Raw genomic sequence first — 12,262 nt, 5'->3', positions numbered from 1 at the left:
AAAAAAAAAAAAAAAATTAATGATAATAAAACAAAATAAAGCAAATTATGAGACTTGGCTCCTTAAGGGACCCAAGCACACACCCACTGACCTTGAGCCCTGGTGCCCGGCGCTGTGCTGAGACACCGGCTCTCCAAGGCCGGCCACCACCAGACTGGGCCTAGGGAATGGGCGGTCCAGGAGGGAGGCAGCGGTGACCGTGAATAAATATTGACAACGCTGCGGGAGGCGTGCTGCTGGGAAAACGCGGACGAACTGCACTGAGCTCGAGGAAAGAGTACTCTGTGTGTCTGCGGGAGTGAGCGCCTCCTCATGAGGCGTGCATCCCTGGTCTATATCACGTACAGCTGATCTCAATGGGAGGCTGAGGATGTGCGGTGTGGGCTCAGCACCCAGCAGGCGAGGCTCGCTCACAGAAAGGCAGCAAGAGGACCTCAACCCAGAATGCAGCAGGCCTGGGTCCAGTCCGGAGGACCACCCGCACCCCCTCATACACCCTCTTCTCCAAGCCTCATCCCTGAAGTGAACACAGAAAGGTCCACCCAGGCGGGTGTAGGGAGCCTGAAGGAGAGTGGGCGGGGACCACCAAGCACCTGTTAGCTGTTGCCACATCTTAGGCTTTGAAGCAGCTAAGGGGGAGGGAGGTGTGCGGTTGGGCGTTGGGCGGGACATCCTAACCCCAGGGCTGAAAGGGAACCACCCAAGGTCAGGTGGGAAGAGAGACAATGGCTCCTGGCTGCAGCCTCGAAGAAAAGCCATCCATGGGAGACCCACTCGTCCCTCCGCAATCCTTCGACCAGCTCTACCTCCAACTCCTGCACAGACTCCGGGCTGTCTGTTCAAACAGCTGGCACCTCGTCTGCCCATCTCCATGACACAAGGTGTATTTATTTCCAAGGACATGCCCCAGAGGAGGGGCTCAGGCTCTTGCAATTACCGCCCCACCACCTGGAGGCAGGTGCACAGTGAGGGCATCCACTGGATGACCAAGATCCCAGCTGTCCTGGAATGCCACCCAATACCATCCAAGAGGAGCAAGGTCAGGGTCGGAGGCCTAGACATCGCTAGGGGCCTCCATTTCTTCTTCCGAACATGAGGTGGCTAAGTTCAGAACTCAGGGCGGGGGGTGTGGACACTCTCATGTAGGGATGGAGATAGGGGTGCATGAATCCCTTCCACCAAGCACCTGGAACTCTGGGAGATTTCCAGGCTGGTGGCCAGAGGCATCAGGACACACATACCTGGTGGCACCTGGGTGACATCACAGAGATGTACAAGCTCACACTGTAGAAGGCCCCACAGCAGACAGGGCTTGGGGAGGAGGGCTTGGTCCCCCTACCTCAGAGAGGGAGAAAAGGACATAAAAGAGGGGAGGGATGGCCAGGTGCAGTGACTCACACCTATAAACCCAGCACTCTGGGAAGCCAAGGCAGGAGGATTGTTTGAGCCCAGGAGTTCAAGACCAGCCTGGGCAACATGGCAAAACTCATCTCTACAAAATATACAAAAATTAGTCTGGTGTGGGGGCGCATACCTGTAGTCCCAGCTATTTGGAAGGCTGAGGTGGGAGGATCACCTGAGCTGGGGGAGGTCGAGGCTTCAGTGAGCCATGATCGCACCACTGCACTCCAGCCTGGGTGACAGAGTGAAATACTGTTTCCAAATAAAAAAAAAAAAAAAAGGAGGCAGGCCCTTAGGAAAGGAGGCAGTCAGGGCAGGGGAGGGCAGTTCCATGGAAACCATCCTGAGGGAAGCAGTGAGGAGTCTCCCCCGGGACTCACCCGATCGGCCTCCTTGTGCCCCACACAGCCTCCAGCCTCTGTCCCCCTGGCCATCACATTCCAGGTCACTGGCCTTGGGGCCCCTCCCTTCCCTGCCATCGGCAGTTGTTCCCAGGAGGGTGGGGGAAGGAGTAGGGGGGGCATCACCCTCACCTCTCGGTCCTCAGGGCTCTGGCCAGTCCTTACTGCTCAAGAAAACACACCTCAGCTTCCTGGAGGGACCCCCAGCTGCCAGGCAGAATTGGGGGCTCTGGGCCCAGCTCCCACACTCGACCCCAGGCAGACACCCCCCTCTGGGTGCTCTCCGGGACCTTTGCCACCCGCATGCTGGGAGCCTGTGCTCCCAGGCAGGGCAGGAGGACAAGGTCACTACCATCTCCAAGATCACTGCAAGCTCCTCCCAAACTGAGGCCTCGAGGCCCTAATATAACCCACTCCCAAGGTCCACCCCTCCTCCAGGTGGCCTGCCCCACCAAGCTGGGACCAGTGCCCTTCCCTCTGGGGTGTCCCACCCCAGGACCCAGCCAAGCGCCCTGAATCACCAGGCACGATAAAGGCCTCCCTGAGCACCAGCTGAGTAGGCTCAGGGTACTAAACGCTTACCAGAAGGCAGGCCACCCCAACGGTGCCTAAAACAGAAGGGGCAAGATTGCCACTTAACAGACCAGAGAACCAAGGCTCAGAGATGGGAAATGACTCATCCAAGGTCACGCAGCCCACACGAGGACTGGAGATCCGAAACAAGCCTGGCTCCCTAGCCTTGCCGTGCCCAAACTGTGGCTGGCCTCAGAGCCACCTCCGGAGCTTGTTTAAAATGCAGATTCCTGGCCCCACCCTAAAGATTCGGCTTCAGCAGGTCTGGGATGACCCAGGAATCTGCACTTTAGCTTGTGAGCTCCCCAGTGGTTCTGAAGGAGGAGGCTTCGGGTCACACACTTCCCAGAAATACAGCTACACCACATGACTCTCCAGACCTGAAACGCCACATGTAGAGGGTACAGGCAGGACTGTGTCAGAGGCATCCCAAAAGGTCCCTTCTGGAAGCTCCTACAAACAGCAAGAAAGCCTCAAGGTTCTTCAGTCGACCCAAGTCATCAGAGCAGCAGAAATGGGGGTGCTGGACAGTAAACCTCTGTCCAGCACCCCCAGCAGCTCCTGCCCACCTGTCACACCGTGGAGCTCCGGAGTCAGAAATACTTTTCTTGCCATGGTGTGGCCGTGGCCTCAGAAGGGCTGCAGGGGAATCTCCCACCACTCCGCCCCCTAATGCATTTACAAAAAATAACAACCCTTCCATCTCAAGGCTGCCTCAGGAAAAAAATCAGATACAGTATGGGTTAGAGTGAGAATGGGTTTTATTTTTTATTTATTTTTTGAGACAAGGTCTTGCTCTGTTGGCCAGGCTGGAATGCGGTGGTATGATCATGGTTCGCTGCAGCCTCAACCTCCTAGGCTCAAGTAATCCTCCCACCTTGGCCTCCCAAAGCGCTGAGATTACAGGCGTTAGCCACCGAGAGAACCATCAAAGGTGCGCCTAGCTATGTGATTCTGGGAAAACCAGTTTTCCTCTCTGGGCCAGGGATTCCCCAGTCCGACTGTCCTCTGAGGTTCCCCTCTGCTCAGGAATGGTCCAAACTCATCCTCTCTAATGCAGGCCACAGCTGTGCTAAAGCCACCATTCAACCCAATCTCATGACTCAGCGCTCCTACCTGATGCAGGGGCTTCTGGCTGCCCTCCTCAGCGTCTGGGCTGGGGAAGGTGCCAGGAGAGCCCCTCTATGAACAGACTCGCATTTGGGATAGCCTCAGGGCTACCCTCCCTTCTCTCCCAAAGCAGCAGAAATGGGATCCCGATCTGCAGATAAGCAGCCTGGGGCTGATACGTCCCTGGTGAGGCTGCCAAGTGGCAGAACGTTACAACAGAACACCGTGGAGGCCTCCCCACCGCCCAGCTCACCTTTCCTTTCCTGAAGGAACAAAGCAGACATGTTCCTTCCCTGTCCTCTCTTCCACTTGCTCAGCCCAGCCCCCTGCATTCTGGGAGGGTCTATCCACAGGAGTAGGACACGGAGGAGCTCAGGCTGGCCTCTCTGGAGCCAGGACTCAGGCTTTCGAGGCTCTGCTTGCTGTCATGTGGCCCTCCCTGGACTGTTGTCCCCCACGCTCCTACCCCCGCCCCCCAGGCTGCCACTCCAGGACTGAGTGCCAACAGCTCATTCTCGACACCTGGGTTCCGAAGCTCCATTTGCCTCCATGAGGCTGGTACACAGCAAATGCTCAATAGACTTGCTGGCAAACCGGATGCAATGGCAGCAGAGTCAAGTGAACCAGCTCCACAGCCCTGCCCATCACTTACTAGCTATGTGATCTTGGGCACATGACTTAACCTCTCTGAGCCTCAGTTTCCTCATTTTAAAAGAGAGATGAGAATCCCAATTCATAAGATTATTGTAAGAATTAAATTAGCTAATGTCAACCATGCATGGTAGGTCACGCCTGTAATCCCAGCACTTTGGGAGGCTGAGGCAGGTGGATCACTTGAGGTCAGGAGTTTGAGGCCAACATGATGAAACACCACCTCTATTAAAAATACAAAAATTAGGCAGGCATGGTGGCGGGCGCCTATAATCCCAGCTACTTGGGAGGAAAATCGCTTGAACCTGGGAGGCAGAAGTTGCAGTGAGCCAAGATCATGCCACTGCACTCCAGCCTGGTTGACAGAGTGAGACCCTATCTCAAAAAAAGAAAAAAATATTAAGAAGTTAGCTAATGTACATGAAAGCATCTGGCAAGCTTTCGAGAACTATGGAAACGTTATTTATGTGATTATCAAAAGATAACGGTCGCCTTATGAGAAATCCTAGCCCTCTGATGTATTAGGGTAATACTGATAACATAAGAAGGGCTTTCACACATATGTACACGGCTGAGGAAATCAGTTTAAAAGAATTAATGAATCATCCACCTCAAGTCCCTAAATCTGACTGGTTTCACAAGAACAATGAGAAGACAAGTCCTCAGCTAGACAGCTGGGATCTGTCAGGACCCTCCGCTGGCATTTTTCCCTTCCAATAATTTGAAGACAATTAGTGCAACTGATTAAAATTCCAGAGACAGAGCAAAACAAAGCATGACTTATCTGTGCACTCTCCTCATTAGACGACGAGGCCAAAGTGGAACCAGCCTGCTCTCTCTCTCTCTCTCTCTGGGATCCACCCATCCCCTCCCACCCCTCTACAACCATTGCCTGGGCTCTCCCCACAAGCCCGACCACCCACCCAGGAGCCCACGGACTCACCTAGAAAACCACACTGGCCACCGTCCAGCACTGGGGAAGCCAGACACGCCGGGCTTTCCAGGGCAGTCTCACCTGTCTCATCTAGTATGACAGAAAAGGAGTCCCCCGGCCAACAGGCTCAGGACCATGTCCGGCTATGTCATTCCCACGGATCCCAGCCCACAGCAAATGCAAGGCACACGCCAGACACCCAGGAGGAGACAGTGGAGAGAATACTGCTGGACAGGCAAACAAAAGCATATTCAGAACGTCCAAAGGCACATGGTGAGGAGAGAGACAGAAAGCGGGGGAGGACGGAGCAAGCAGGCCAGATAGGAGGGAGAGGAGAGAGAGGAGAGGAGAGTCCCAGATTAACTATGCTAGAATGGCTACAGGGCCCAGGCCTCACCGGGAAAATGGCTGGTTACCCGTCACAGGAGATTTGTTTTCCAAAGGAATGTGTGATGATTCAGTTAGGGCTGGGCGGCATGGTGGTTCACGCCAGCACTTTGGGAGGCCCAGGTGGGCGGATCACCCGAGGTCAGGAGTTGCAGACCAGCCTGGCCGGAATGGTGAAATCCTGTCTCTACTAAAAATACAAAAATTTTGCCAGGTGTGGTGGCGGGTGCCTGGAATCCCAGCTACTGGGGAGGCTGAGGCATGAGACTCGCTTGAACCCGGAAGGCGGAGGTTACGGTGAACAGAGATCACGTCTCTGCACTCCAGCCTGGGTGACAGAGCAAGATTCCATCCCCCCCCCAAAAAAAAAAAAAGATTCAGTTAACGTCCACCCAGCAGGTGGAGGTTCTGTTCTGTTTCTGTTTTCCATTTCTCCATCCTCCGCATTTGAGCTCATTTGCTTTCTGAGAGCCTCAGGGACTCTCCAAGGCCTTCAGCTCACCCTGCCTGGGAGTCTAGGGAACTTCTCTTTCTCTTGGATGAGGCTCCTGGTGCCTGCTGCCTGGAATTGCCTTCCCTGGTGGTGCACCCCTCCCTTGCCAGCCCCTGGAGACCACAGCAGAGTCACCCGACACACTCTACCCAGGGGGAGTGAGGACATGGGTCCTTGGCATTGCACTTCCTCTAGCAAAGCTCTCCCCAGGGTCTGATGCCTGCTGTGCCAGGAGCCCGCGCTGGGGCCCAACACCCCACACAGTGAAGAATGAATGAAGGAATGACTGAGTGACGGTGTGCTCAGCCCACATCAAACCTGGTGGGCTCTGTGGACCTGGCGGGTGCTGTGGAAGGAGGCAGGAGGCAGGTTCGGAGTGTGGAAGCTGAGGGGAGACACAGCCTGTTCTGAAAAGGGCGCTCCCTGTGCCTTCACGTATCACAAATACATCAATCAAACTGCCACTGCTGTGGGGGACGTGGGGATCTGGGTAAGGCCCCTTCCTCAGAGTGGAGAGGTGCTGGCCTGGCCTTGCCGCCGCCCTTCAGGGAGTGTGGTCTGCCTGCGTTTGGAGGTGGGACCACCAGCGACCGAGCGGGCCTGGAGGCCACTAGAGCTTGGTCCTGATGCAGGGACGACCCTTCCTTCCCTCCGGCCCAGAGCTCTAAAGAGTTCCAGGCCCTCACTGAGGCCAGAGCCCCAGCTTCATCCTCCAGGCCACCTGGGAAGTGGGGTCCCCGAGGGACAGAGGGTGGGAGAAATGTTCCCTCTGGGCCAACTCTGCCTCTAATCCTGCGGCTGTCACAGAGGCCATGAGGCCAGGGCCTGCAGGGATTTTCCTCTGGGAACAAAGACATCTCAACTTCTTAATCTCTGCGTTGGATTCTCCTGCCTGCAGGGGCTAGAAGGGAAAACAGAGGTGAGAGGAACCAGGTGACACGGAGCCACTAACCCCTGCCAGCCGCAGGGTCCAGAGAGCCCCCCACCGCCCACCTCACCCTCGTCGGGCCAGCCTGCAGCAAACATAGGCACACACCAGACACCCATGGACACCAAGGGAGCGGCCACCAGGAATTTCAGAAAACAGCAGGAAAATGTGGCTGTGAAATGGGAAAGGTTCCCTTTTCCCCCTCACAGGGCATGTGATGGGGGTGTGGCTCGCTTCTGCTGCTCAAACCTCGAGGGGAGCATACAGACGGGCAGGCTGTGGGGCTCCAACCCCATGGTAGTGTCTAGGGGTGAATGTTTACAGCTGAAGCCCTGGTGGGCGTGTGTTACAGGGTGCTCTTTTAGTTTGCCATCTATAGGCGGCTTGTGTTAGTCAGCTCAATGAGACCCCTGCCTTATCACAAGGACAGAGGGCTTTCTGTATCCCTGGTTCTTGCCTTGGTGTGTACCGAAGAGTCGGATCACACGTGGGCTTGGAGAATGAGTGCAAGGTTTTATTGAATGGAAGAAGCTCTCAGTAGATGGAGGAGCCAGAAGGGAGATGGTTTTCCCGACTCTTCTCCGACCACCACGGCCAAACTCCGCGTCGTTCTTCTGGTCAGTGGCCTGCCAGCGTGCCGGCGTCTGTCATGTGCTCTTCCCTAGGGCATGTTCCCCTTGACGTCCTCTCGACGTCCAGCCACGTGTGTCTTCTTCCACCCACGTGTTCCTCTCAACTTCCAGCCGCTTCTGTGTGTGCCTGCTAGGGTCTCGTGGTTTTTATAGGCACAGGATGGGGGTGTGGTGGGCCAGGGTGGTCTTGGGAAATGCAGCATTTGGGTGTAAAGGCAGGAGTGTCTGTCCTCACCTAGGGCCGTGGGCATGGGCTCCGGGGTGAACCCTCGCCAGGGACCCGCCCTTCTCCTCCCAGCCTTTCCCTGCCCCACTTCCGTATCAGCTGGGAGTTCAGGACCAGTCTGGACAACATAGTGAGACTCCGATTCTATTAACAAAAAAGGAAGAAGCAGTTGAGATTGTGACACTACTGATTTGTGCTTGTTTCCCTCCTCATCCTTTCTATCACAAAATAGGGCCTGACAACCTGACATTACCGCACATCTATCCTGTTTATTAAAGTGGGGCCAGAATCATCCAGCCATTGGCCACGATTTTGGCCAGAAGCTGGTGCCGAGCCTTCTCCTTCTTCCAGCAATTCCTCCAGGCACAGGAGAAAGGCACCTTCCACCAGGGCTGCTATACAGCACGGGGCTGTGTTGGACACGTGAAAGGAACCCTTCAGACAGGGCTGGGGTTTCAGCCCTGGGGCTGGTGTCGGCTCAAGGTCACAGCTTGTTTTCCTCAGGGGATCCCTGGGTAAAAGGTGACCTGGGGTTAGGCCAGGCGTGGCCCCCTCCCTCTCCCTTCCCAGCTGCTCCTGCTTTCTGGCATAGCACACTTTTTTTTTTTTTTTCTGCCTAAAGAAGTCACTGCTGCTTCCTAACAGGAGGACGGTTTTGTTGTTGTTACAGCCAGGGATGGGATTATGTAGGGAGGAAAAACATGCTTTCTTGATTTTCTTCTGTAAACTGCAGGTGGGGAAAACAAAGCGAGTAAATAACTGTTCTACAAACACCTCATGGGGAGGGAGGTCATGATATTTACAAGAACGTCGGCTTTCTGCTGGATTTCCATCTGGAGGGATCTAATAAAGATGCAGGAGGCATTTCTGCTCTTCCTAACACACTCCTCGGAGGAAACACTGTCACAGGCAACGATCTAAAGCCAGTCAGAGCAGAATTCTGCCACGGCCGAGCCCCACAGGGTCCACTCCCTCCGCATCCCCCTGGGGTGGTTCCCGGGCCCCTGCCACAGCTTCCCTGGCCCGCATCAGCACCACATAAGGTAAAGACATGGCCTCAGATGAAGAGGAAGGATAACAGTGCAGAAGAACGGGGGAAAGCACGCGGGAGAAAGAGCAAAACCTGAGAGAGCTGACACCCTGGGCTAGGCCATGTGGCTGGCCTGGCTTGGTGGGTACTGCACGCCTCTCATGTCCCACCTCAGCCACCCTCACCTTTACTAAAAGGAGGCTGTTCCTCGAAAGAAGAGTACAGGCCTTGAGGAGGAACAGAAGGCTCCTACGTCATGCCTGGACAGCATCACCATCTTTTTTTTTTTTAGACACGGAGTCTCGCTCTGTCACCCAGGCTGGAGTGCAGTGGTGCAATCATAGCTCACTGCAGCCTCAACCTCCTGGGCTCAAGGTATCCTCCCACCTCAGCCTCCCAAGTAGCTGGGACTACAGGCATGTGCCACCACGCCTAGCTAATTTTGTATTTTTGGGGGTGATGGGGTCTTGCTATGTTACCCAGGCTACCATCGCCATTTTAAAACACTCTACAGATGCAGATATGCAGCTGGGATTTGCAGATATGCAGCTGGGATTTGGAGATGGGTGGCCCGGCAGGGAGAAGTCCGTGGGAGAACGGACAGGGGTGCAGGCAGGGGTCTACCTGGAGGGAACGGGGAGGCCAGGGCCTAAGGGAACACCAAGAGCATGGCTGGGCCCAGGAGCCCACAGGTGAGAGCATCTCAGCATCTCCGCCTCCCTGACTTACACACTAGGGGACGTGATTTCCTGCTGGCCAAGCACCAGGTGGTGTGGTGTGTGGGGCACGGGGCCTGGCTGTGGAACCAGATAGCCCTCAGTTCAAATGCCACCTTATACCTAGGACCAGTTACTTAATCTTCCCGTGCCTCAGGCTCCTCACCTGTCATTCAAGGAAATGCCACCTCAGGGAGTGGCTGCAGGATGGAAGGGGACAGTAGATGTGCCCCCCACCACCCTCTGAGTCCCACCATCCTGGCACACACCATCCTCCCTCAAGCTTCTTTCTCCTCTTGCTCTTACCCCAGTCTGGCCTTTAAGTCCCAGTTCAAAACCACCACCTCCCCAATCCCTCAGGCAAAAGGGGCCTCCACCATGGACTCCCCTGGCACTAAGAGGCATCCTGTGACCTTTAACACTCTCATGCTGCGCTCATGATTCACTATAGGCCTGTCCTGTCTTCTCTTCCAGGCAAGTGGGAGGTTTAGTGGCTTAGGAGCTGCGTGTCCTTAGGCAAATTGCCCTACCTTGCTGGGCATCAGTTTAAACAGAAAACAGAGGTAACACCTGCCTCATAGGGTTGTTGCTGGACTCAGAAGAGCAAATGAATAAATGAATTGGCGGTTCCCTCGCCAGTTAGGAATGAGTATGTTTTGCCAAAAGGCCCACAAATCAACACCATCCCACCTACTCTGTGCGATCCCTGGGGTAAATTACTGAGCTGTGACTAGTGTTCTTGGGGAAGAGAATGCACTCTCCAAGCCTGAGCCCAAGGCTGTCACTAGAACACGTCCTCCGGCAGGGGCTCCCGGTGCCAAATAAGAGGAAAGTAGGTACCAGTTTCTGAGATCCTCATAGCAATGCCCTGTGCGTCCCCTACTCAGACCCAAAAGAAACCTTCACAAGGTTACTCTGTATCTATTTAGAAAAAAAAAAAAAAAAAATGGGTCCAGCTCTGTGGAGCTTAATCTCCAAATGCCTTTGCAAACTGCTCCCCAGTCTCTTTGAGCCCTGGACAGTGGGCAAGAACGGAGGAGGTGACACAGTTCTTGATTTTCCCAGCCACTCTCTGGGTGTCCCTGTATAAGGGACTCCCTTATACCAAGTTGTAGCAAAGTTGCAGCAGTGTCTCCAGGAAAATGAAACCCTCTTTACTGCTGCCCACTGAACAACTTTTTACATTTTCCAGAATGCTGAAGATTCACAACCCACCTATTTTTGAGTGATCAGTGGTGTGGCTGTCCTGGTAAACTCTTACGCACCCTTCAAAGCCCAATTCAAATGTCCCCTTTCTTTGCTGCTGCCACCACCTAGCCCCAGGAGGATCCTACCAGCTGTTCCCTCGGGCTTTAAACACGTGCTGCACATGCCCACTTTGCTTCTTGTCCTTCTGCTAGTCTGTTTCCTGCCTGGGCACAGGCCATCATCCTCCTCATCTTCATCTCCGCAGCACCTAACACAGTGCCTGGTGCACGGTGGGTGCCCGGGGGCTTGTTGAATTGAAGGATCTATGAGGAGGGGACCACAGTTTGCAAAGCAAACGTCGCATCATTAAGTTCTAACGCAAGGTCAGCACACGTAGGGCTGTGTATTTAAGATCAGACACACTTGGAAAACCCAGGGCATTTGTACAATAAGCTCACATCCATATCCTCCCTCCTTGAAGCCTATGCAGGAACCCAGAAAGAAGTAAAAGTAAAATATGTAAACAGTAGTTTTTGGGTAGTTAAAATTCCTGTCTCTGCCTCAGCCCGTCAGACAATGGAAAGAATGTGAGAAGCACAGCCAAGGGCCTGGAATTTGAGTCCCGACACCTCGGCCATGGCTGTGCGACGAGCCCTGGGAGCGCTGCCTCTGTAAAAAAAAACAACGATCCCTCCAGGACACCCTGGCAAGTCAACCTGGAAGGTGGCTGACCATGACCGTGGCCTTAATTTGGCCAGGCCGACATTGGTTTCAGCCCAGAATTCGCTAGAAGAGATTGAAGACTCTGTTCAAGTGAACAGTTGAGCGAAGTGTCCCCTTACAGTACAGGGAAGAAAGCAGGCCCTGGGAAGCTTCCAGAAGGTCCTCTGAAGTGCCTGAAATGCAGGAGGCCCTTAGAACGTATTTGTGGAATGAAGAAAGAGGACATGCAGGATTGTATGGCTGAGGGGCTGCGCCTGGAGAAGACAGAGAGGACTTCTGCTGGGCCTGAGGGGTTGAGAAGGAAGATGAGTGAGTTGAGGCTTCGGGAAGAGCAAGTTAAGGAAGGATTAAGCAGAGAACTACATAATTCGACTGCTGGAATGCATCGCCGCAGGAGGAGTGAGTGCCTTGTCACTGGAGAAATGCAAGCCCAGAGGAGATGACAGATCCCATCACAAAACCACAGTGAAAAAGATCTAAGTATGGGTACTTAACCATTAAAAAAGTCCCTCAACCTAGGGATCCAGCATTCCACATTCTAGACCAGGGGTCAGCAGATCTCTGCCTGCTGCATGAGGGCAGCCAGACACAATGACATAAAGCAAATGAGTGTAGCTGTTCCAATAAAATTTTAGTTGAGACCAGGTGTGGTGGCTCACGCCTGTAATCCCAGAACTTTGGCAGGCTGAGGTGGGAAGATTGCTGGAGTCCAAGAGTTCAAGACCAGTCTGGGGAACATAGTGAGACCTCATCTATTAAAACTCAAAAAAATTAGCCGGGCATAGTGGCACACGCCTGTAATCCCAGCTACCTGGGGAGGCTGAGGCAGGAGGATTGCTTGAGCCTGGGAAGTCGAGGCTGCAGTGAGC

At 54.3% G+C, this 12,262-nt stretch overlaps 1 protein-coding gene across 4 annotated transcripts in view; it reads right to left on the bottom strand.

The window, feature by feature from the left end:
• The window catches only part of HPCAL1 (hippocalcin like 1), a 132,935-nt gene that overhangs the window by 71,403 nt on the left and 49,270 nt on the right, over positions 1–12,262 (bottom strand). The window contains exon 1 of one of the 4 annotated variants that reach the window (XM_058426771.1): positions 5,152–5,169. The exons of 2 other annotated variants lie outside the window; for them this stretch is intronic. The gene's annotated coding sequence lies outside the window, so the exon portion shown is untranslated. Of the gene's footprint in view, positions 1–5,079; positions 5,124–5,151; positions 5,170–12,262 lie in introns of those variants that run through there. One more of the 4 variants, XM_058426769.1, reaches the window with a different exon arrangement.

Source organism: Hylobates moloch, unplaced genomic scaffold (assembly GCF_009828535.3).
Source record: "Hylobates moloch isolate HMO894 unplaced genomic scaffold, HMol_V3 SCAFFOLD_13, whole genome shotgun sequence".
NCBI classification, from domain to species: Eukaryota; Metazoa; Chordata; class Mammalia; order Primates; family Hylobatidae; genus Hylobates; species Hylobates moloch.
This window is presented reverse-complemented; position numbering and strand designations above follow the sequence as displayed.